At 35.0% G+C, this 24,826-nt stretch overlaps 1 protein-coding gene across 5 annotated transcripts in view; it reads left to right on the top strand.

Moving 5' to 3' along the window:
• IMMP2L (inner mitochondrial membrane peptidase subunit 2) overlaps positions 1 to 24,826 on the top strand; it is an 846,417-nt gene that overhangs the window by 71,101 nt on the left and 750,490 nt on the right. The gene's annotated exons all lie outside the window — the stretch shown is intronic.

The following is a 24,826-nucleotide window of genomic DNA, read 5'->3' as shown; positions in this document are numbered from 1 at the left end:
TCTGGTTTCAGCTACTTATAAAAATGTTTTAATATGATTCCCTGTTATGCCAGTTAATGCACTGGGGTAGCAATTAACGTATCAGTGTTACTGTCGTTTGTTTTAACAATAGTAAAATCCTACTGTTTGGCTAAGACTTCCAATTTATATTTTTGATCTTTGAATTGGAATGATTGTTTCTTATTGGATGATAATTTATAATTGTTTGGTCAAAAGCAAAACATTATCTACTTGTTCATACTTATTTGTATGTACTTTGTGGAAATAAATATTTTATAAATGTATCTTTGTCAAGCCTATTCAACCAGGATTCATTTGCAAACATATTAACTAAATCTGGTTAGTAACTAATGAAATAAATAAATGTGAGTAGAGTTCTGTATGGCAGACATCCAAGGATGGGGATTAAATGCTTCTCATGTTCTTGAGTGCTTTCTTTAATATTAACCTACTCTTTGGAGTATACTTTTATTTTGTCATTCAGAGTACTGTTTTTACAACCTCCTTAATGACCTTTTCCATGCTGGGTTAGCCTGTCGTGTGCTCATTATTCTTTTGCCTTTGATTTGACAAGGTTGTATCCTCATTTAGTCTGTAATGGAGAGGATATCTACCCAAGTGAAAGAGGTCACCCTATAAGCAGACAATTGTGCAGTATTTTTTTTTTTCCGTGAGAAACATGCTGACTATCTCTAAGCAAGTGAATTTGAATAGGTAATTGGAAAAAAAAAGGCTCCTTGAAATTCAGGGTTGCATGGGTCCATGAAAGTGCCCTAACATATCATGGACTGAAAGAGAACACTATTCTTTTATGGAAATCTTAAAGTGATTTATATTTATTATATAAATTATTTTCAAAAACAGTATATTCAAATTGTATTGATATAATAAATTATAGCTACTTCGGTTGAACTGTATTTTTAATGAGCTAATTATGTGCTATATCTCTGTCATGTACAGATAAGACAAATTTTCTTTTATAATGCTTGTTGCTAGCAGGAGCCATTTACATAAAAAATGCTTGGTGATTGGTATTATATTATTTAACAACAAATAATCATTAAACAATAATTGTTGCCTCTTTTTAGAAAGAAACAAAAAGTCTTATATTAAATTCTTCTTTGGCATGATCTAATACTATATAAAAGACACTGTTCAAAGTATCTTTTTTAGTTTTATGAGCAAAAATGCTTTCTAGACACACGACCTTATATTTTTATACATTTTATAGACTGTTTTATTTGAAAAGAGTGATGTTGGTTTGATTAATATTCATTAATATACATTTAATTTGTGTTAAACAACACTGAATATTTGCTTTTCTTATAAAATGCCTCAGTCTGGTTTTAACTTAGGTGGTAATTGTCATTACTACATCAGAACATCCTATCTATTTAAGAAATGTGTGACTAATACAGAAATGCATGATTAAATGTTGAATTTAAAGCTAAATATGAAATGTAGTTTGTCATTTTATTTATAAATTGATATTTATAACACATTTCATTGATACATAAGTAATCGATGGAAACAAGGTAGTATGATAATTTATATTTTAAAAAATCCTGGGATTGGGGCCGGCCCCGTGGCACAAGTGGTTAAGTGCACGTGCTCCAATGCGGCGGCCTGGGGTTCGCTGGTTCGGATCCTGGGCACGCACTGATGCACCGCTTGGCAAGCCATGCTGTGGCAGCGTCCTATGTAAAGTGGAGATGGGCATGGATGTTAGCCCAGGGCCAGTCTTCCTCAGGAAAAAAAAAAAAAGAGGAGGATTGGCAGATGTTAGCACATCTGATCTTCTTCACACAAAAAAAATCCTGGGACAGAATTTTATGTATTCACAGTATGTAGAAATATCGCATTTCTATTATAATATTATATGCATTTCTGGAAAACTTTGAAGTTTGCAAATTCATACTTAAATTAGTAGGGCTTATGCAACTTTGTAACCAGAGCACTAATGAAAACAATAACCATTCCAATAAAAGTGCTAGCGCACTTTAAAAGACACATGAAATTTCTAATAAACACTGCAGTAAATGTAGGGTTTTACTTAAAACAAAAAAGATGAAGGTAGCTTGATGGAAGGCGATATAAGGAAGTGTTGAGGTTATCTATATATACAAGGGCAGAGGGACATTATCATCAGAAGTTGCATGCAGAGAAAAGATTGCAAGCTTCGTATAAAATGTACTGATACCAGAGATGTTTTGTGTTACTTTGCTTTATTTATTTATCTATAATTTTTCTTTCTTTCTTTCTTTTTTTTCAACAAAGATCAAGTTTAACCTTGCAATAAGCACTTCTAAAAGAAGGGTTGAATGTATAATACTGATTTTTTTCCTGGCTTGCTGCCATTAGTGTACTTAGCTTTCAGTTGCTGTTATTAATGATCTGGGAACACATTAATGATCTGGGAAAAAAATTTCATGTGGACCAATGCAGCTTCTGCTTTATCCTGAACTCATTTCTCCATTTGCCAATTGCCTATGAGCTAATTCGCATTACAGAAACACGTGCTGTAGAACAGACTGTCCCTTCTATTGCAATGGGTTTTGTTCAGAGCTTATTGACCAAGGCTGTTTCCTAAAGCATGGAAGATCTGAGGGGGTGCCTTTTGGAATATGTTTCTTTACATCTCTTCCTCATCTTTGCCTGTCACTCTCTGTAAAAAGTTGGTCTCAGTGGAGCTACTGTTTAAGCATATTATTCAGTAATGTTAAATCAAAAGGTATATTTATTTAATAACATTACTGGTCACACAAAACAGTACTTGCTTTCATCAAATTTTCAGTATTACTGAGCGGATGTAGGTGACATCATATTCTTTTAGTGGATTTGCAAACTAATAGTGGTGATTAAGGTGGATTTTCTATACCTTGGAATTGACTTTTCATTAACCTATTTGATGGCCTTACTGCGATAGGCTTAACATAAGTAGCACTGTTTTACAATGATATATCAATTAACAAATCCATTAGGACAGAGGTTCCTTCATAATAGAGTTTCAAGTAATCATATTTAAAGGCATTTTAACTTTTTATTTTGAAATAATATTAAAGAAAAGTTATGAAAATAGTATAGAGAGTTCCCCTGTACCCCCCTAATATTTTCCTCAGCTTTATTGAGGTATAATTGACAAATAAAATTGTAAGATATTTAAAGAGTACAATGTGATGATTTGATATATGTATACATTGTGAAAGGATTCTTCTCACTAAATTAACACATCCATTTCCTCACAATGTACCTTTTTTTTTTTGGTGAGAACATTTAAGTTCTACTATGTTAGTAAGTTCATTTATACAATACTGTGTTATCAACTGTAATCACCATGTTATCCATTAGATCCTCAGACTTTATTCATCTTATACTCCCTAATATTAACATTATGTATAACCATAGTACAATTACTGAAACCAGGAAATTGGTATTGATACAATTTTATTAACTGCAGACCTTTTTGAGTTTCACCAGTTTTCCCACTACTGTCCTTTTCCTAGACCAAGATGCTACCCAAGATCCTTTACTTTATTTTTATTTTTCATGTCTCTCTAGTCTCCTCCAAACTGTGACAGTTCCTTAGTCGTTCTTTGTCGTTTTTGACCTTGACACTTTTGAAAAGTCCTGGCCAGTTGTTTTGCAGAATGATTCTCATCTTTTAAATTTCTGAGGTCAGTGTATCTTCAAATGGAGAGCATTGCTGTTGATGGCAGTTGCTGAGGAAGCTGCAACCGTGGTAACAGCTGGGGAGGTAGATGAGACAGGGCCAGAAAAGGAAATTTTCGGGCACAGATCTTTTTAGTTTTTTGGAGCACATACTTGGATCATGACTAAGAGGGTCCATGGCTTCTAGAAGTCCACACAGTCAAGTTTATAGCTGCTAGGAATAAGGAGGGAGAGCTGTGCAGGTAGAGGAAAAGGCTATAATTTATCGTAGAGGTAGAAGGGAAGAAACTAATGCTAGGTCACAGATTATACCATATTAAGCCAGTGTTCAGTTCTAGAGAAGAAGGGGAGGGTGAGGGAATTCTCATTTAATGAGCACCCCTGTATATCAGACCTTGTGCTAAGTGCCTTGTGTATGCCATTTTAATTTAATTCTCATAACAGTATCTGGAGATAGTTATTTTTAACATGATGAAAATGAGATTTAGCAAGTAAATGGCAAGTTTAATAGCAGAGCCAGAATTTGAATCCAGGCCCACTTGACTCTAAACCTGTACTGTCTGATATAGAAGGCATATGTGGCTATTAGGCACTTGAAATGTGTCTACTGCCACTTGTTAAAATGCTAATATTTTGGATATAGTCAAATAAAATATGTTATTAAAATTAATTTCAACTGTTTCTTTTTCCTTTTTTGATGTGGCTAGTAGAAAATTCAAAATTACTATGTGACACACATTACATTTCTATTGGATCATGCTGTGTCTAAACCTTTTTTCATTATCCACTGCTGCTTTCTTGGAGTGTGTCTAAGATGCATTAAGGTGAGATGCTAAAGTCTGAGGTGGAACAACACTAAGGTAGTTTCTATGAAGCAAAGGCAGACCCCCAAAGCTACGTAAATACTTAGTGTTGGTGAGAGTGTTCGGTGATCAGGTCCAAAAATAAAGAGAAAAAGACATGCAATCTACAAAGAGAAAAATGGTTTCCAGAACAGTTTTTAGTATTTATTGACTGCTTATTTTTTCCAATCACTCAGCTAAGAGTTCTGTATTCATTTTTATTTAATTCTTATTTAAAAAAACAAAGCAGGTACTGTTGTTATTCCCATTTTATAGATGAAAACACTAAGATATAGAGAGATTAAATAAACTTGCTTTAGAACATACAGCTAGTAAATGCTAGAGCAAAGGTTTGAAGCGCCTCTCATCAGATATTGTGTTCTTAACCATCATACAATAACACCTCTATACATTATGGTGATGATTTGTTGAGGACACCTACTCATTCTCAATAAAGAAGTCATGTAGGCCATAGTGTCTCTACATCTATTATATTGTTGCCATTTCTGTAGTGAAATTTCTGATACAGTGGTTCCTGAAATGTAGTCTCTTCGTTAATAACAATAATACTTTATTATGAGCATATAGTGTGCATACAATTTCAACAGCTAGTTTGTGACATGCTAAACTCATTGCCACTTTCTGAGAGATGTCCACTGTAAGGGCTACGTCTCTAGCAATAAATGTGAGCAAAGAATTATGAAGATTTGAGCAAGAGAAATAGATGAAATAGAAGAGAGCCTTTGGAAAACAATGAAAGGTGCTAGTTCCTTTGTATCCTGAGTGCTTGTAAATCTTTAAAGGTCCCTTGACCCACCAATGGAAATCAATTGGAATGTGCTAAAAAACACAATTCATGTTTTGAAACAAATGCCCAGAGCAATGATAATACTGAATAATGACCCATAATTGTATTAAAAGCCAATTATCTGTTGAGTTGGGAGAATATAATTGTGTATACTAATCTATTCTATTTGTGCTCATTTCTAGTTTTTTTGTTTGTAGCCAAATATTTTTCTGAGTTTGTTGTTAATGTTGTACATTTCAGGAACACAAATTTAGAAAGATCATGATTTTCAAAGAAGAGTTCTGTGGGCACCTAGTTTTTTTTTTTAATTAATTGACAGTAAAAATGCTGGAGAGTGAAATTCTGGTTTGCAGTTTATTTTGATGAGAGATTTAGTTCTTGGGACTTTCAATTACCCCTTGTAATTTGCATTCATTACTAAGTATATTTACAATTGATGCTTTTAAAAAATGAGATAATGTAAGTATTATTGCTACTATTTGATATAAATTAAACTATTTTTGTAAATGCTATTCATAGACATACCAAAAGTTGTAGTTATTGTACCTATTAAGGTAGTCCTTAATGGCAATTTGCTTTCTTGAGGAGGATAAACTGCCTCCACAATTTTTATACATTTTAATTATGCAATAACACATTTTTTTAGTTCAGATACAAATTACAGCTGTGAAATGTTTCAGTGATCATAAATTTCAATTTTGAATTATTGAGATTTTTATGATAACATAACTATAGGAGATATCCATAGCTTCTGCTCACCCCATTTCATAAATCTTATATCCTTTGAGAGATGTCTAGAAGTTGTCAAAGAACAAAGTTATATAGGCACCATTCTATGAAATAGTGGGTCCTTATGTTTGTTACTGTTTTTATTTTTACTGTGAAAATATCTTGTATTTGACAACACTGTTACTTTTATTAAAGAAAAAATAGTACATGACAGCATTGACAAAGGAGCTCCCAAATACACATTATATGTTGTATGTAAGGAGTCATATTGAACTGTTAAGAAGAAGCATTTTGAATATAAGTTTAAATAATAATTCTAACAGAAATAATTAAAGTTTTGGAGAAGTAAACAGTTTAGAAATAGTTTAAAAATAAACTATCACATAGTTATGTTAACCTATTTTAAATACTTTTGGAACCAAGAAGATATAGATGCGTACATAAAAGATAGGCCACTAAGAGCAATCAGTATCTTATTTCCACTTCCACCTATTATAGAATAGTTTATGTCAAAGTAAGGCCCATACTGAGAAAAATGAGAAAGTTGCATTAAAAAAATATCTGAAGGCATTGCAGCACTACCGTGGGGCAAAGATGCCAGAGTGAAGAGAAACACATTGAGGTGAGCCCTGTATTTGGTACCACTTTTCACCTTGGGTTATTTGTCACTTTGTAAGCAGCATAGGCCATGAAGCTGAGAAACCAAACAGTGGCAGCTAAGATGCGGAGATGCTGAGCAGAATTTTTGGCAGTTTCACAGTGCTAGGGAGTCATGAACTAGAATTCAGGGAGGAGGAGACAGGACCCAAAACACTCCAAAGTTTTAATTGGGACCCCTGAAGGGCTATATCCTAGGAGGTAGGAACAACTAGAAATAAACCATAACTTAAAAAAATTGAAATGCAGCCTCTGCTAAAGTCAATCCTGATTTTAAGGTGATCTGCCTTTACCCTAACTGTGTGTCGTCGCCAGAAGCAACAGACATCATGTAGAATCTATAAGTTTTTGAACACAACACCTAGCATCCAATAAAAAATTACCATGCATATCAGAAGCCTGGACCAAGATAAAAACAAAATAAAATGATAAACAATGGAAACAATTTTATAGTGTTCCAGCTATTGGAATTATCAGACATTGGCTATAAAATAGTTATAATCAATATAGTCAAAAAATTGATGAAAAGATGGATAATTTCAGCAGAGAATCAGAATCTGTAAAAAGAATTGAAAGGAATTCTTCAAATAAAAACTAGTATAACTGGGGGCTGGCCTAGTGGCATACTGGTTAAGTTTGCACACTCTGCTTCGGCGGCCCGGGGTTCACAGGTCCGGATCCTGGGCATGGACCTACGCACCACTTGTCAAGCCATGCTGTGGTGGCATCCCATATAGAGTAGAGGAAGGTGGGTACAGATGTTAGCCCAGGGCCAATCTTCCTCAGCTTTTTGCTGAGGATTGGCAACAGATGTTAGCTCAGGGCTAATCTTCCTCACAGACAAAAAACCCCAAAAAAATAAACAAAAAACTAGTATAACTGAAGAACTTAGTAGATGAGTTTAACAGCAAATTAGATAGCTGTGGAGAGGCTTAGTGCAGTGGGTGATAGGCCAGTTAGAAAATATCTAGACTGGAGTATGGAGGGATGAAAGAATGGCATATCTAATGAATAGTGTAAGAAATATATACAAGACATAGTGAAAAAGGCTGGCCTCCATCTTTTGGAGTCCCAGAAGAAGAAAGAGAGAATAAGGAAGGAAAGAATATCTGAATAGAAAAAGACTAAGAATTTTCCAGATCTTATGAAAGATATCAACCTACAGATTCAAGAAGTATTACAAACATTAGCAGAATAAATACAATGAAAAACCACATTTAGCGCATGTGGTAGTCAAACCACTGAAAACCAAAGAAAAAGAGAAAAAAATTTTAAAATGAAAAGAAAGACATCTTTCCTTCAAAGAAGCAAAAATATTGCCGACTTTTCAACTGATGAGAGATAGAAGACAACTGAAAGACATCTTAAAAGTGCTAAAGGAAAAAAAAAATTCCCAACCTAGAATTTTGTACCTATTGGCACTATCCTTCAAAAATGAAAGAGAAATATACTCTTTTTCAGACAAACAACACCCCCACAGGTGGTCTGTTGTCCTATCAAACTTCACTTACAAACAAATTCAAAATATCAAGAATTTCAAGATGGCAGCTGCAGAGCATTAAGACCCAAGTGTGGGGTCCTTCTGAGCTCAGACCCATGTGTGACTGCACTGGTCACATCCCTATGAAGCTGGCCAGGTGATTGGTACAGGGGTGGGTACCGGACTTACACAGGGCCAATCTGAGCCCCTCCTGGAAATGGGTATATGAATATTAGGGATGAAAAGTTACATACTATTCATTTGTCTTTTTGGTGAGGAAGATTCACCCTGAGCTAACATCTGTTGCCAATCTTCCTCTTTTTTTGCTTGAGGAAGATTAGCCCTGTGCTAACATCTGTGTCAGTCTTCCTCTATTTTATATGTGGGTTGCTGCCACAGCATGGCTGACGAGCGGTGTGGGTCCAAGCCTGGGATCTGAACCCGCGAACCCTGGGCTGCTGAAGCGGAGTGCGCTGAACTTAACCACTACACCATGGGGCCAGCCCCAAGAGTTATATTTTTGTTAGAGTTGTTAAGTTTGAACACTATGATCTCTTAAAAAAAACAGTCACATTTCCTTAAGGCTACATCAATAAATATGTGTTAAGTGTAGTAGGAAGATTTTGATCCTCAAGAAGATTCCACCCCCTAAGTTGACCTTAAAATAGGGAAGTTATCCTGGATTATCCAAGTGGGCCCAATGTAATCACATGGGTCCTTAAAAGCAGAGGCAGAAAAAGAAGTGAGGGAGATGTAGCAGAAGTCAGAGAGATCCAAAGCATAAGAAGGATTTGATGCTCTGTTGCTGGCTTTGAAGATTCAGAGGCCATGAGCAGAGGAAAGTGGGCTACCTCTAGAAGCTGAGAATGACCTCTGGCCAAAGCAAAGAAATGGCGACTTCAGTCCTACAACCACACAGAATTGAATTTTGCCAACAACCTAATGAGCCTAGAAATGGGTTCTCCCCCAGTATCCAGATAAGGGCCCAGACCAGCTGACTCCTTGATTTTGGCCTTCTGACACCCTAAGCAGAGTGCCCAGCTGAACCTGCCAGATTTCTGTCCTAAAGAATGGTGAGATAATAAATGGGTGTTATTTTAAACCCCTAAGTTTGCTTTAATTTGTTATAGTGGCAATAGAAAATTGTGTTAAGCTATCAAAAAATACAAACAGTTCTAATACTACCCTTAAAATGTGTAAGGAAATGAACTTTTACAAAAGATTCTTAAGTATTTGAAAAACACTGATTTTATTTAAGTAATTGACTAACTAATTAAAAATTATTATTTTCTTTTACATAAAACAAATCTATAAGCCTCTACCTGCCAGTTCCTTGGTGCGAGAATACAGCACTAGGCTTTGGGAGAGCTTGCTTCTACTTTCAGCCGCATCACTTATTAGTTGCCTGAGTGACCACTACTCTTTGGGTCAGTTTTAGCATCTGCAAAATATGTATTGACTATAAACTAGTTGATCTCTAAGATCTCTTCCATTTTAAAAGTTGCATGAAAATAGTTTTAGGGATCAAGATGGAATTGTTAGGGAGCTGGACATAAGACTCAATCTCTCAGAATATCAGAAAGGTATGTTGCATACTTTTGAAGCTGGTATCAAAACTGATTTGAAATTTTTTAAAGAAGAGAAGCCGTGTTGGTACATTAAATAGAACTTTTAGAATGGATAAGGAGACTTTGAATACCAGGGCTTTTTTGGTTAAAGGCGTCCAATGAGTATTTGCTTGTTAAGATTATGTCTTAAATTGAAATTATTGAACATGGAAAAACTAAAAGTTGGCAGGCAGCTGTTTTACAGAGGGATGAGAGCAAAATCCTTTCCTATTTGTTTAAAATTGTTCAGAATAAGAAAGCTGTGGAAATCTTATATTTCTTTACTCCTTGTAATTTATTCTGGGAGTTAAGTTTTGAAGACTGTAATGGTTAATCTTGTTCCAGTTATCTCCATCTCTTTTGTCAACTTAAGATGCATTTCCCACCAGTCAACACTCTGTTCACTTGTTCTATAAAAAACGATGCTAGATTCCATATCCTGTGTAATAGTTTAGGTCCTGGAAATGTGGAAGAAATCTCAAAATTAAACTTGAACATCACTTTATTTGATCCAAGGTCAGCAGTTATCCTATTTTCCTTTTCCTTTTGCGGAAAAAAGGCGCTGTTTTTGGTGAGTGGAGGTGGCAGTTACTGGGAAATGTGTGTTTGGCTGATAAGAAAAGGAAAAGGCTTAAAGCGACAGCCACCAAACTTTATCAGTGCTTTGGAGCTCAGGAAAAGTTTTTTTCCAAGAAGGGAACAGGAATACTTTTTTTTTTTTTTTGGTAATTGTTTATTTCTATTAATGAGACGCCTCAATGACTCATATTATGAAAGGTTACTTTTTGCATAATCTAGTGACAGGTTTACTCACATTTAGAGGTCACATGAATATTTACTGAAGGCACAACAAGTGTAGGTTTCACTTTATTAAAAATTGTATGGATGTTGAAATTGCTGATGGAGAAGCTGGTTCACTTTGCTTTGGCGATAGATATGATAATATAATATGGTTTTCTGTGCTTTTAGAGGTCATAAGTTACATTGCAAAGATTTGTGTATTTGGATTGCTAGAAAGTTACTGTAGAGTATTATGACAATACAGTGGGTTGACTGTATGACTTCAGCGTGAGTTGTATGTCTCACATAAATTTCACTATAGAATTAAATAAGAATCATTACATGTTCTAGGTTTATTAAAAATTCATTATTCTACTAGAGGATCTTTAAAGAGCAATAAGAACTTGGAGAAATGATAGAAAAGCTTTGGTAACAGTGACAGTGTGTTAATTGAGTTGAAAGAAGGTAAAGAATGTATTAACAGAATGGATCCAAATTTGGCAAAAAAGATTTGTAATAAATCAAGGGGGGAATCAGTTAATAAAGAAAGAGACCGATTATCAGTGAAGGAGGGGGTGTACTTAATGACTAAATGAAAGGTTAAACTGCTTCTGTGAATTTCAGTTTAACAAAAAGGAAGAAAAGCAATATGGATAATTAGACAGTAATAAGATAATACTGAAAAAAATATCAGAAATCTGCCTTAGGTGTTAGGGGAATATTGGCTAATGAACTTAACCTCCTGCAATTATCTTTGAATATTCACTTTTGCTCTAGAAATGGAGGGAGTGGTGTTTTTAGTTATCTTCAAGGAGGTATGATTCTTTAGCACATTTATTGTATTGTGGATTTTTCAAATGGTAACAAATAATGGAGAAAAAGAATTTCTCATGAGAATGATATCTAGCATCTGTAATTTGTTAAAATACTGTAATTTTACCTATAATTTTTTTGTTATTGATCAATTCTTTAAATTTGGATTCTACTTTACTCATCTGTTTCGTGATAGGAACACCTTTAGAGACTGTCAACCTAATTGAATCATTCTTAGAAATTCAGTACAGGAGATAATGATTCTTAGACTCATATTTCAATTAAGGACTTATGAAAAACCTAAATAGGTAAAAATTCCAAATATTATCTAAATAAAGATTTTTCTTCTCTCTAATTAACCTAATAGCTTATATACTATATGTAATTATTATAATCTTATGAAGATATTGATAGATTCTTGGTCATTTTTACAGTTTCTATCTTATGATTTTTGTCGGAAGATCTTGATAATCATTTCTGGAATCAATATAAGGTCTAATTTTGTATGACCTTTGTACTAATGATCAGATGGTGGGAATAGTAACCAAGACAAGTAAGTTCATAGATGATTCCAAATTTGAAGACGGTCTGAATATAGAATTTGGGCTAATCCCAGCTTCTGTGATGCTGTGTTGAGAAAAGGTCATTTGGTATATACAGAAATATCCTTCATAATTATAGTCTTTCTTTGTCACTAATATTCTTATAATTAGCTTGGCTTTTCTTTTATTAGATATTGTATCAACTGTAGCTCTGCCTTGTGTATTAATGTTGAAAACCAATGAAAAAGTCTGCTTTTCAAAATGTTAGTGACTTCCCAACAGCTTATTAGCTCAAATAGGAAATAACCCAAGGGGCATTTATGATTATCTAGTCAAAAAATATTTGGACCAGATACCCAGAGACCTGGGTTCTGGGCTGACTCTGGCACTAAGGGACTGTGCATCAGTTAACTTCTGTGGATAGGTTTTCCTTTTTAATAAAATAAAGGGATTGCACCTGATAATTTCTAAGCTACCCTTTAACTTGACAGGTCTTTTCTGTAACTCTTAGGTTAAATTCATTTTATGATGGGAGGCATATCACAGCTTCTACTCAATACTTATATAATATTTTGTTATATTAAAAAATATTGGCAGTATATTCGTTTGGCAAATGTTTTCTAAGTGCTTACTCTGGGCACAGAATTAGCCACTGTGACACAACGGTAAAGAAAATAGACAGGCAAAGCATCTCCCCTCGTAGAACTTACTATTCTACTGCATCGATGTATCTTGAATAAGACAACATTGAAAGGAGACATTTTTGAAACTTGTCCAAAATGTGGCTGGTTGGCATATTAGAAGGGAAGCTTGATATTCAGTAAATTAGCAATTGTCCCAAGCATGGTACAGTGGCTGCACGGGCTCCCAAGAGTCAAGGTGAGCATTTCTTTCTAACCTCGCATTTAATGACTTCATGTAGGTAGCTCGAAATAAGCCATGGTAGGAGTATTTATATCATAAAAGTTGGAAAATATTACATGTCAGGGCTTTTTAAACATAATTTAATTAAGTTATCTGGTTTAGCAGCATACCATTAGTGGTAAATGTTGTCAGATGACACAACAGAAATGGCAGACATAGTTTCTACCCGTGTGTATCATCTGATCAAAGTAGAGATGAGGCAAAGGCATATGGTGTGCGATGAGTTTATAGAGCCACATGAACAACTACTGATATGATACCGAGCCTAATGAATTACTGAAGGAAGATGGGCTGAGGGAAAAATAGGTGTGAATTAGAAACTAGATTTTAAAGATGATGTGGTACATACTTGACCAGAGAAGAAGCAAGAGAGTTTTAGAGATGGTGTATGTAAAAATTTTGAGGCAAGAGTGAACAGTTGTATGGAAGAAATGGTAAATAGGTTTGTTGGTTTTGAATAAGGTGTCTAAGCTTAGCCTCATATGAGCATAACAATGTTTAAATCACATATTAGCCTATACCAGCAAAGTCCTAAACAGCCAGATTTTCACTAGTACTGAAAACTTGAAGACTGTCATTGAATTTTGTGACCTTATCTCTCAGTGATGCTTTGAGAGTTAAGGAAGTAAAAAATCCCTTATACCAAATTATAGCCTTTATACCAAATTCAAGACTTGTGGTAAATATTTTATAGAATATTGATATTGAATCTACCACAGATACTTACACAGTTTCCTCACCATCAACTGTAAGGTACTCTTCATATGAAGTAGGTTGATATAAACACCAACACTGTGATTCAGTCTGCCAGCATTGAAGGAGCGGTGGTCCTCTGTAACACCATGCTGGATTATGCTTTACTCAGAATAGACAACAGTGGGACACTTAGCACCTACTATGTAGTAAGCTGAAAAGGGGCAAATATAAGCAGGGAAAACTGGAAAACTCATTTAAGGATGTGCTGAAGCTCAGCTTTAAATGATACCTGGGTCTGTAGTTTTGGGAAGTAACAGGAGCCAGTGGACAGGCTGCCATACAGGAGTCCAGAATGAAATACTGTGAGTACACTAACTCCAGTTACGTGAAGAGGGGTCACAAACAGCAAGGTGAAGAGTTGAAAACGTGTAGATCGAAGTTGAAAACTCCTATTTGGAAAGCACAATCACCCAGGGCATGCCTATCTCCATTAGCTAGATTTGCATCAGCCTTTTATCCATGTGATACATCGAGATAGCAGCAGATATTCTTTATTTCTATTACTCTTAATAACGTTGTTTTGGAATACCAATAGTAGTTTTACTTGTTAAAATAAATATAGGGTATATATACAGAATGAAATAAACATGCAATCTAATCAGATAATCTTTTTTCATTTTTCAACACTGTATTTTGGAGCGATAACTCTACAAAGAAAATAACTATCATGATTTTGGCAGTTATTAGCTTATTAAACTATCTCACAAAATTAAGTACTATGTACAGTTTAAAGTGATAAGTTTATTTTTCAATTTCACATGGAAAATTAGCATGAAACGAAAATATTTTTTAATATGTCCTTTCTTACACGGAAAGTATAAATAGATTTATAGTAGCTTAGAGTATTGAAGAAATTACAGCCAAAGATTTTGGTTGGTTATAATTATTGGTGATCCTGAAACTGTGGCTGACCTGTAACATAGTGGTTGAATGAGCTTGAAGATTTCATTGGGCAAAGTAGGACTTTAAATTCTGGCAGCGTTTGAAATATGGTATATCATCATATCCTATAGCTATACTTTGAACTTTTTAATTTTTAACTTTCCCTGAGTATTGCATGTCAGAGCACCATGATGTCTTAGTGAGTTACCCCTCTTGAATGGCAGGTAATAACACAAGAGTTGAGAAGTAAATTCTTTGAACTTTTAAAAATATGTTTTCTTACAACTGTTTTTTGAGAGATATATACTTGAATGGATGAAACTCTTTTTAAAATTAGTGTGGAATTGGGTTGAAAGGAATTCAGAGTGTATATATGCCCAAAGTAAACAAAAGCAAAGTGAATCATGGGTTGACATAGCTTAAGACATTAGTTACATTACAGGTTGATTGGTGAACATAGGACACTCTATGAGGTCATGATTTTTTTTTTTTTCGGTGAGGAAGACTAGCCCTGAGCTAACATCTGCTGCCAATCCTCCTCTTTTTGCTGAGGAAGATGGGCCCTGGGCTAACATCTCTGCCCGTCTTCCAGCATGGCTTGATAAGCAGTGTGTAGGTCCGTGTCCGGGATCCAAACATGTGAATCCCAGGCCACCAAAGCAGAGTGTGCAAACTTAACCACTATGCCACCGGCCTGGCTCTGAGGTCATGATTTTAATGTGTTTGCAGGTTATGTTTTTTGCTATAAGCAAGTCATTTTATTGGATGTGGTATAGAATGAGAGGTACATAACAGTCAAGCTACTATTATCTTATTCTATTCAAACTTTTGCATTTTCATTGACATTTCAAGAGGTGGAAACAGAGGTAAACCTATGGATGACTTCTAGTCTTGGTTTTTCTTCTAACTAGCCAGATGACCTGAGTAAGGAACCTAATCAGTTAGGACCTTAGTTTCTTAAACTATATAATCATGAAGTTGTCCTGGGTGACCTCTTCATAAACTTCACCCTAATGTGATACATAAGGGCCAGCTCTGACAGAAACTTTTTGAATCCTGCTTTTCTTCCAGTTCACTATTCATTCTCTAGATTAGGGCTGTCCAATAGAAATATAGTGTAATAGAGCTATATATGTAATTTTAAATTGTCTAGTTGGCATATTGAAAAAGTAAAAAGCAACAGGTGAAATTAATTTTATAAAATAATATATTTTATTTAACTCAATAAGCCAAAATATTATTTCCACATGTAATTAATATTAAAAATATTGAGATATTTTATTTTTTGAAATACTAAAGTTTGAAATAGTTGTGAAAATCTGATGTGGGTTTCACAGAGCACATCTCAATTTAGACAAGGCCCTTTCCATATGTTCAGCAGCCTCATTCAGGCTCATGGCTACTGTATTGCACCGTGAAGCTGAGGGCATATCACTACCTGTGAATCAAATATCGGGACTTGACAATCACCTTTAATTCCTTCTGTTTTCTCCCCTCTTCTATCCAGTAGTAACAGAGACTTGCAATCCCTAGGATCTATCAGAATTTAGAATCGAATTGGCACATTTTCTCTTTCTTATTTTCAAACTTCTAGAAAGAGTAGTCTGTGAATTGTCTTCAATTCTTTAATTCATTCATTCCCTTAGTCCACTAAAATCACACTTGTATCTTCAATACTCTATAGAAACTCCTTGAAAAAAATTCCCAAACTTTCTCATTGCTAAATCCAATGGCCACAGTATGAATGCTTCCTGATATCTTAGCAGAATCAGGCACTGTAAATACTTCCTCCTTGAAACTTCCTTGTCCCTAGTCATATACTACATTGCTCTTTCTTGGCTCTCCTTTGAGCTCTCTGTTTTGCTGGTTCCTTTCTTGGCCCTCTTTTCTCTTCCCTTTGCCCATTGCACTTGACTTCTTGCCCACCTGACTTCTTTCCTAAGCATCATGCCTATATTTCTCGCAGTCTACTAGATATATCTGTATGATGATGTTCTGTGGATTTTTCCAACCCAACTTAGCCTTCTCTCCCATACAAAACTTGTTGTGTTCTCTGGTTATTATTTTGGTTCTTGGCATTTATTTAGTCACAAGTCAAAGTTAGAGATTTCACCATCATCTTTAATGTCTTCCATTTTCTTACCATCCACATACAATTAGACACAGAGTCTTTTTGGGTCTACCTGTGAAATACCTACTGAGTGTTTCTCTTTTCTCTTTTTGCAGTGCTTCAGTTCAGGTCCTCCTTACCACTTGTTAAGATTCCACATGGTCTCTCTTTCTGTTTCCTCTAATACATTTTCCATATTGCTACCAGAGTTCTTTTCAACACTATTTGGATAATATTATTTTCCTAGTTATAACTTATACTGATTCCATTTGTTGTCTTTTTATGTGGCATATAAATCATAGTCTACTTTTCTATCTTTAACTCTAGACATTCTCTTCTATATTTCCTTCTCCTCTGAAAGCCTTTAAGACCTAAAATTATTTTAATGATGAAATTTTAGGCTTCTTGATTGTTAGTGGAAGAAACTAGGCATCAGAAGTGGATAGTGTGGCCTGACAGCACTCCTATACTCATAATAAATGAGCAAATATATGGTATGCTTATGTGATACCCAATGCTAGGTTAACAAGCAGACTTTTTTGTTTCTCTGTAAAAGAATCCCTGTATAGATATTTCAGTTCCTGAGCAGCAAGAGTTAATAACATCCTGATAACAATGAATGATATATGCTTTATTTACAGATATGCTTTCTATACTTGGAAACTAGTATAGAGTATCTTGGTTAAGCTGTGCAGCTTGGCTGACTTTTATGGGAAAACAATAGATCCCCCGAGGTAACACTAGTGTAAGTAGAAAGTAACTCTGGCAGTTAGTAGATCTAGTTGGGGTGAGAAAGAATGACTTTAATTGTTGCCTATTTCTTTATATTTTTTCAATTGGTTGTCTCCTGGCCTCTTTATTCTCTTAGCATATTTCAGTTGGATGAGATATTGGTTTTTTATAATACAACAAATTTTTTTCAACCAACCAAATCCTATTATTAACCTCATATGCTTTAGCTGGCAATGGGCTTCCCTTAGGCAGCGTAGTCACTGATGATGTGAGGAAGAGGATAAATATTAATTGGAGGGTGTTACATCTGGAAGACCTTTAACGAGTACCAAATATGCTGAGGAAGTGATTTTTGCTTCTATTTCATGATTGTTTGTTTAAAATCTAATTGCTTGATTTGAAAGAAAACTAGAGGTCAGAAACAGCAATGAATAAATTGTCAACAGGAATATTTTTGCATATAATAAGAATATTTTGCCCTTTTCTCAGAAGGAAAACAAGGTAATAGCCAATCATCATATTTAAAATGCTAATTAACCTTCTTATTTCTGTAATTCCAAGCAAGTTTAGACATGAACTCAGGATCCGACATATTGTTTTCAATGCAAACATCAGTCCTCATTGAAAATTTTTTCTCTAAAATCATTTGTATTGTGCTTAAGTGAATGTGAGTAGTGTGATTCATATAAGTAGAAGAGAAAAAGCCGAAAACTGTAATTGCAACAAAATATTTCCTTTAAATATCATATTTTATATAACTGTATATAGTTATGGACTATATGGGAAATTTTAGAACCTAAAAGTTCTTGAGGGCTTACTGTGTGTCGGAAATTGTTCTGAATGCTTTATATATATTAATTCATTTAACCTTCCCAATAACCGTGTGAGGTAAGAACCGTTATCCAATGAGGAAACTGAGGCACACAGAGAGTAAGTAACTTGCCCAAGATCACCCAATAAATGCTGGAGTGAAGATTCGGATGAGGGAAAGAATTCTCACCTCAGAGTTGTGCACTTGGCTACTTGGCTGTTTTGCCAATTAATCATTAGTCTGCCCGTCAGTCAATCTGCTTTTAGAATAATGAACTCTATAGCTACTACTCGTAAGTCATAACTACTCGTAAGTCATAGCTTGTACTCTCATTTCTAAGTTGAACCTTTCTTGAGATCTAGAGAAGATATTTCTGATACATTGATAAATATGTGCTTATGTAAACACACAAATATAGTACATTTAAATATCTCAAAACGATTTTGTACAGTAACAATAATCACTTTTGTTCATTATAGTTATTGCAGCCTGAGGTATGTTCTGCTAGGCCAAGTAAGCAGATTTTTTACAAAGTGCTTTGTTTGTTTTAACTTAAAAAGAAGGCTTGTTGTTTGCAACGATCAATGAGGATTTGTTTTCCTTTGTTCTCTTCTCAACTCTACCTTTTCCTAAAAAGCTACTAAATTTGATGATTTTTCATGTCCTCTTGGAACAATGTTTGGGCTCAAACACCACCTCTCTCCCCTACAATTAAACAAAGCCAAGCATACACTTTGGGGATGAAAATCACTAGGAAGGGCCATTTTTCTGCATGAAGGAGGGGTTTGGTAACTGTCTTAAAAGCCTGGATAGAGCTTGGTAGCAGGTGGGAGTGTGGTGAATCCCATGGAGCAGGAGTGTCCTAGGTGGGGGATTGATGAATATCAGAATCTTGTCTGACAGCGAAGTCATCAAAAATGAGTTGTAAGGAAATAAAACTCCCGAGGATTCAAGATGTACTGCCAAATGGGGGTCAGAGAGCCAGGTATAGTGCAGAGTGACAGGTCTCATTGACCTTTTGAACAATAGGTAGTTTGGACAGTAAAAGTTAAACAGTTGGCTGTGTTTTTATATTTTCCTAGCATACATTTGATTTTGGCAGGTAGGGTCCATGTAAAAGATTGAGGCTAGATTGACTTAAAACAGATTAAGGGAAAAACATCAGAGGAAAAATTAATAATAATAGTGGCTAATGCTCATAGAAGACTTTCTATAGGCCAGGTGTTGTTCTAAGCACTTTAATATATATTAACTGATTTGTTTTCATAAAATTAAATAATTTGACATATATCTCAAAATATATAATTTGACATATCTCCTATGGCCTATATACTATTATTTTTATGCCCCTTTTATTAGTGTACCAGGAGTTTAAATAATTTGCTCAGTTTACACAGTCTAGTAAGTGGTGGAGGCAAGAGTCAAAGTGAAGCAGTTGCCTCCACAGTCCATGCTGTTAACCTCTACCATACGGCTTCTCTAGAGGAAGATATAAGTGTGAGAGGGAGAAAGAGCAGAAGAGTAACAAATGTGTGTATGATAAAGAGTGATGCCTTTACTACCAATTGTCCCAAGTATCGATTTGAGGCATCCATCCCTGAGGTTAAACTGCTGTTTAGAGTTTTGATAAACAAATCCTGTAGATCCTCTAAGTAAAGAATTGGCTTATCCCTATGTACCAGACAGGGTCTTGGTGAGAAACAGATGGTACATTAGTGGGGGTGATGAAGAGGGTTTAATGAAGGGACTGTTTACAAAGGGATGGGCAGTAGTAGACCGAGAAGAAATAGCGCAGCACCGAGAGACTAGCAACAGTGGGAAGTCCTTATAGCCTTAAGCCGGAAGGGGCGAGGAGACGGAATGGAATTACCTGTACTGGTGAGAGCTGGAATCATGGGACAGGGGCTGGTGGACGGGAATCGCAACAGTGGGCGGCTGCACCAGTCACTACCAAAACAGCCTCTGGTGGGGGTTGGGTGTGGTGATAGATGCCCAACTTTCTCTCTTCTTTTAGCTTGTAATCTCCTACAGATGCCTCCCATTTCCTGAACACAACTGGAAGCTAGAAATCAAGGAAGCTTGGGTGGTGTAGTTTGAAGAAGTCAGCCACTGAGGTAGAGTGCAGAAAAGATCAGAGGATGCATCTAGAGGGCAACAGAGATGAACCATCGTGCCATTTATTATGGGTTGAATTGTGTCTCCCCCGAAAAAAGATAAATTGAAGTCCTAAACCTCAGTTCCTCAGAATGTGATCTCATTTGGAAATGGGGACTTTACAGAGGCACTCAAGTTAAAATGAGGTCATTAGGATGGGCCCTGCTCCAATATGACTGATGTCCTTATAAAAAGGGGAAATTTGGACATAGACATATACAGAGGGAAGATAATATGAAGACACAGAGAGAAGATGGTCATCTATAAGCCAAGGAACACCTGTGGCTACTGGAAATTAGGGCAGAGGCATGGAACAGATCCTTCTCTAGCCTCTTCAGGGGGAGCATGGCTCTGCTGACTGCCTGATTCACACCTCTGACCTCCAGAACTGTGCAACAATAAATTTCTGTTCTAAGCCACCCAGGTCTTGGTACTTTGTTACAGCAGCCCTAGGAAACGAATACACCTTTTATCATGATAAAGCTCCTTCTTGACCAACTTTGCTTTCAGTTTCTTTTTGAGTTTATATAGAGTCATAGATCCATGAAGACCTTAGAAATTAGCTAGTGCAAAACATTGATTTTGGAGATGAGTGCTTTGCGTGAGGTCACAAAACTTTAATGGCAGAGTCAGAGCTAGGGCCATACAGGCCAACTGTGTTAGAATTGATAGAGGTGGACATGCTAGGATTTCAATTAGGCCCATAAATACATTGTATCATTGAATTTTTAGTTAAGAAAAACCTTATTGCTATAAATTTACAGGTTTTAATATCCTAATCATTATTTTCTGAGTGTTAATTATTCCTTATTAGTGTGTTGTTAATTTTTTAAATCTGTACTTTGGACCAAAATTTTCTTAGTGTCAGCTTTGGAAAATCTTCAGGTGCAAAACTATTTTGAAAATTTATAAGCAAAATAATGTTATTCAAGTGATGATCATGTTATCTATCACATGGTTTAGTGATTATAAATTCAGTGTATCAAGTTGGGAGACTTGATGTAATTGAGCTGGAAATTCATATGTGTACAAAATCAATTGCTCAAATAATGATTGGTTATATTTTGAGAGTTACTTTAGTTGATAATTTAAAAAAATGTACATTTAGAATGTTTATTAAAAATTTAAAGCATATAAATAAGTATAAGGATGTTTATAAAAATCACTTGCAATATCACCCCCACCCCCAATAGATACTATGAAATAGTATCTATTTTCATATACTAATAAAAATGGATAATATCCATTTTTTTCTGTGTATTTGTGTACATATGTGTGTATAATATATGTAAAATGAAATTATGTCATACCAACGTTTTTGTAGCCTACTTTTTAAAATTCAACAATGTAATGGCAACTCAACTTTCTTCCATGTCAGTAAATACACTTTGAAGAAATACTGTGCAGCCCCTGAAAGTTATATAGTAACTATTGCTTCCAACTTTTACTAAACAACATTATGTTAAACAGTTTTGCCTTGTAAACAACAATATTATAAACATCCCTGTAGGTAAATCATTGGTGGTTATCCAGTTCTTGTTCTGCATGGAATCGTGTTTGCATGACGAACAACAGAGCATCATAAAAGCAATTACCAGTGTCCAGAATAAAATGAAAACTCAGAAACATATCTCAATAGAAAAAATTTGCAGTAGGTTAGAGAGATGTGCCAAAGTCAATGTATAAACAAAGCCTTCAAAGAAAAGAGGATTTAAAGAAGCCTTCACAATAAACCTTAAGCTATATGTTGGGAGTAAAAATAACAGCCCTTTAGGGAAGCAATTTGGCAATGTGCGTCAAGAGCCTTAACAAACTTGTGTCTTTGGGGCCTGCCCGGTGGTGTAGCGGTTAAGTGCACATGCTCTACTTCGGCGGCCCGGGGTTCACGGGTTGGGATCCTGGGCGCGGACCGACGCACTGCTTGTCAAGCCATGCTGTGGCAGCTTCCCATGTAAAGTAGAGGAAGATGGGCATGGATGTTAGCCCAGGACCAATCTTCCTCAGTAAAAAGAGGAGGATTGGCATCGGATGTTAGCTCAGGGCTAATCTTCCTCACAAAAAACCCCACAAAACTTTCATCTTTGCTAGAATGAATATGTATGTAAAAAATTATGAATATATATAAAAAAATAATATATATAATTTTTTTCTCTAGGATGCACTCTGCTTTTTATTTTTGTTTGAACACATTATTCTGGAAAATTTTAAACATATACAATCTTATTTCTTCTGTAATTCCCATTCCCTTCCCTACCCTGTATTATTTTGTTGCAAATCCCAGGCATCATATTGCCTTTTAATTTTGATTATTGTTTTAATATTGATTATTGCAAAAACAATAGTTTTTTCCTCAAAAATAGTTCAATTTTGAGGAGTGTATTCTAAGAAAAGAATTTGAAATACTGGAAAAACTGTATGCTCAATATGGCCCTTACATAATTATATATAATGGTAAAAGAAATTGAAAGCAACTACCCGCTAAAGGAAAATATAGATTGTGAAATGTTCGCGTGGTGGAATGGTAAATTAAAGTGAAGCATGTGAAAAGTTTAAGGCAACATGAATGAGCACTTATGTTGTTATGTTAAATAATAAAAAAAGAGAATTAAAAAACTGCATAGAATCAAATGAGCAAGTAAAAACTTGGCTTGGAAAAAATATGAGAAGGAAATATACCAAAATATGAAATAATGATTTACTTAGATCACAGTGTTGTGGTTGATTTGTTTTTTCCTTTTGTCTGCTGTTCAGTATATTCTGTATCTTCTTTATTGATCACTAATTAGTTTTGTGATGGGAAAAATATGATAAACTTAAATTTTAATAAAAACATGGAATATCGTATTTGGCTTTAGATAATCATTCTACTAGACTCTAATTATTTATTGCAATTGTTGGAACTAGTTATAAGAATAAATAATATCAAAGAAGGATATTGATAGGATTCTTCTGAATTGCAAAATTTCCGATTGACTCTCTCATTTCCTCCTTTCTCTAGCTAACTTTTCTTCTTTTACCACTTAAAAAAACAGAGATTTTATTTAAAAACCTCCCACAAACACCTTTACTTATGAAATACAAACAAAACAATAATAAAATGGTCTGCTCTTCTAACTTCCTGTCATGTTAATTGATTGGCATTAAACTTGCTTCTCATTTCTAGTTGGACTTCCTCTAATTTCTTTTAGGTCTTGGAATTTGCACTAAAACTCTTAAAATGCCAATGTGTTTAGCTGTATTTGTAGAAGAAGAATTCCTTATCTAATAGCATTCAGATAATAACAGTTAAAATTTCTTTAGAAACTCAATTATGTGCCCAGATCTTTATATGTTTGTTCTGTTTGGTTGATTTATTGTAATTCGAATATATTGAGTGTGAGTTAACTTTTTATGTCTGAGACTCTGGCTACCTTCTCTCCTTTGCCCCCTCTACCCTTATGCTAGGGTGACATTTCAGTGCATACAGCTGAATTTTAAAATGAAGCATGTTGCCTGGTTTCTAGCTGCCTTTTTGGGGCTTCTAGAGCTTCAATGAAACCATCTTAGAGCCGCATTATGAAGCATTTGTATTTCACTGAAATCTAACAAAACTTTATTAGAATTCTCTGAATTATTTTCTGATTTTCAGAGTCAGCTTGATCTCAAAGCAGAGAGCCAAGGGTGCTCTCTAGACTTTAGCAATTTACTTTATTCCCCCATATTCTTTCTTAGGAATGAGACTACACACCTGCAATCTTCCTATCAAAAGACCTCCGTGCAGTGTTCTTTTTAACGTAGTTCCCTGTGACTTTCTGCTCAACAAAAAGGATACGTTTTTAAGGAAAAAAACTACATTTTACTATATTAAAATAATAATGATAATAAAGAACAATAATAATAATAATAGACACTTTTGCTTGTCATTTTGGTTGCTGTGACAGAGGGAAAAAAAAATGACAAACGGCTCTTGAAACTTTAGCCTAGAAGTATCACATGTCACTTTTACTCATATTTCATTGGTCAAAGCAAGTGACATAGCCTCTCTTAAAGGTGAGTGGAAAAATATGGGAAGGATATAAAGGAATATTTGTTTAGTATTTGTGAGCACGTTTATATGTCTGATTGGTTGATTGATTCATTTATTTATTTAACTAAAATTTACTGAGCACTTAACTGTTTGCTGATCATTGTTGTATTACCGGTACCTGCAATATGTACAACACAGACAAGGTCCCTGCTCTCCTGGAGCTAGCATTCTTGTGATAGCGCTATTTGGGAAATCAGCTTGTCAGCATTAATCAAGAATCTTAACAATGCTTCTATCTTTTGGCCCTGTAATTCCACTTCTGAATTGCTGCATTAAGGAGATATTCTTAAATACAAAAAAAATTATGTATAATGATAAACATTGTAACTTTCTTTGTAATATTGAAAAATTTAAGAGACAAATGTCCAGCAGGGAAACAGTGAACTACAATACATTTTCTCTAAAAATATTATGAACTCATCAGTTTGTATGGAAAACAGTTGTCACATTTTTAGTGGCTATTT

This window comes from Diceros bicornis, chromosome 3 (assembly GCF_020826845.1).
Source record: "Diceros bicornis minor isolate mBicDic1 chromosome 3, mDicBic1.mat.cur, whole genome shotgun sequence".
Lineage (NCBI taxonomy): Eukaryota > Metazoa > Chordata > Mammalia > Perissodactyla > Rhinocerotidae > Diceros > Diceros bicornis.
The sequence above is the reverse complement of the archived record's forward strand: the minus strand, read 5'-3'. Positions and strand labels throughout refer to the sequence as shown.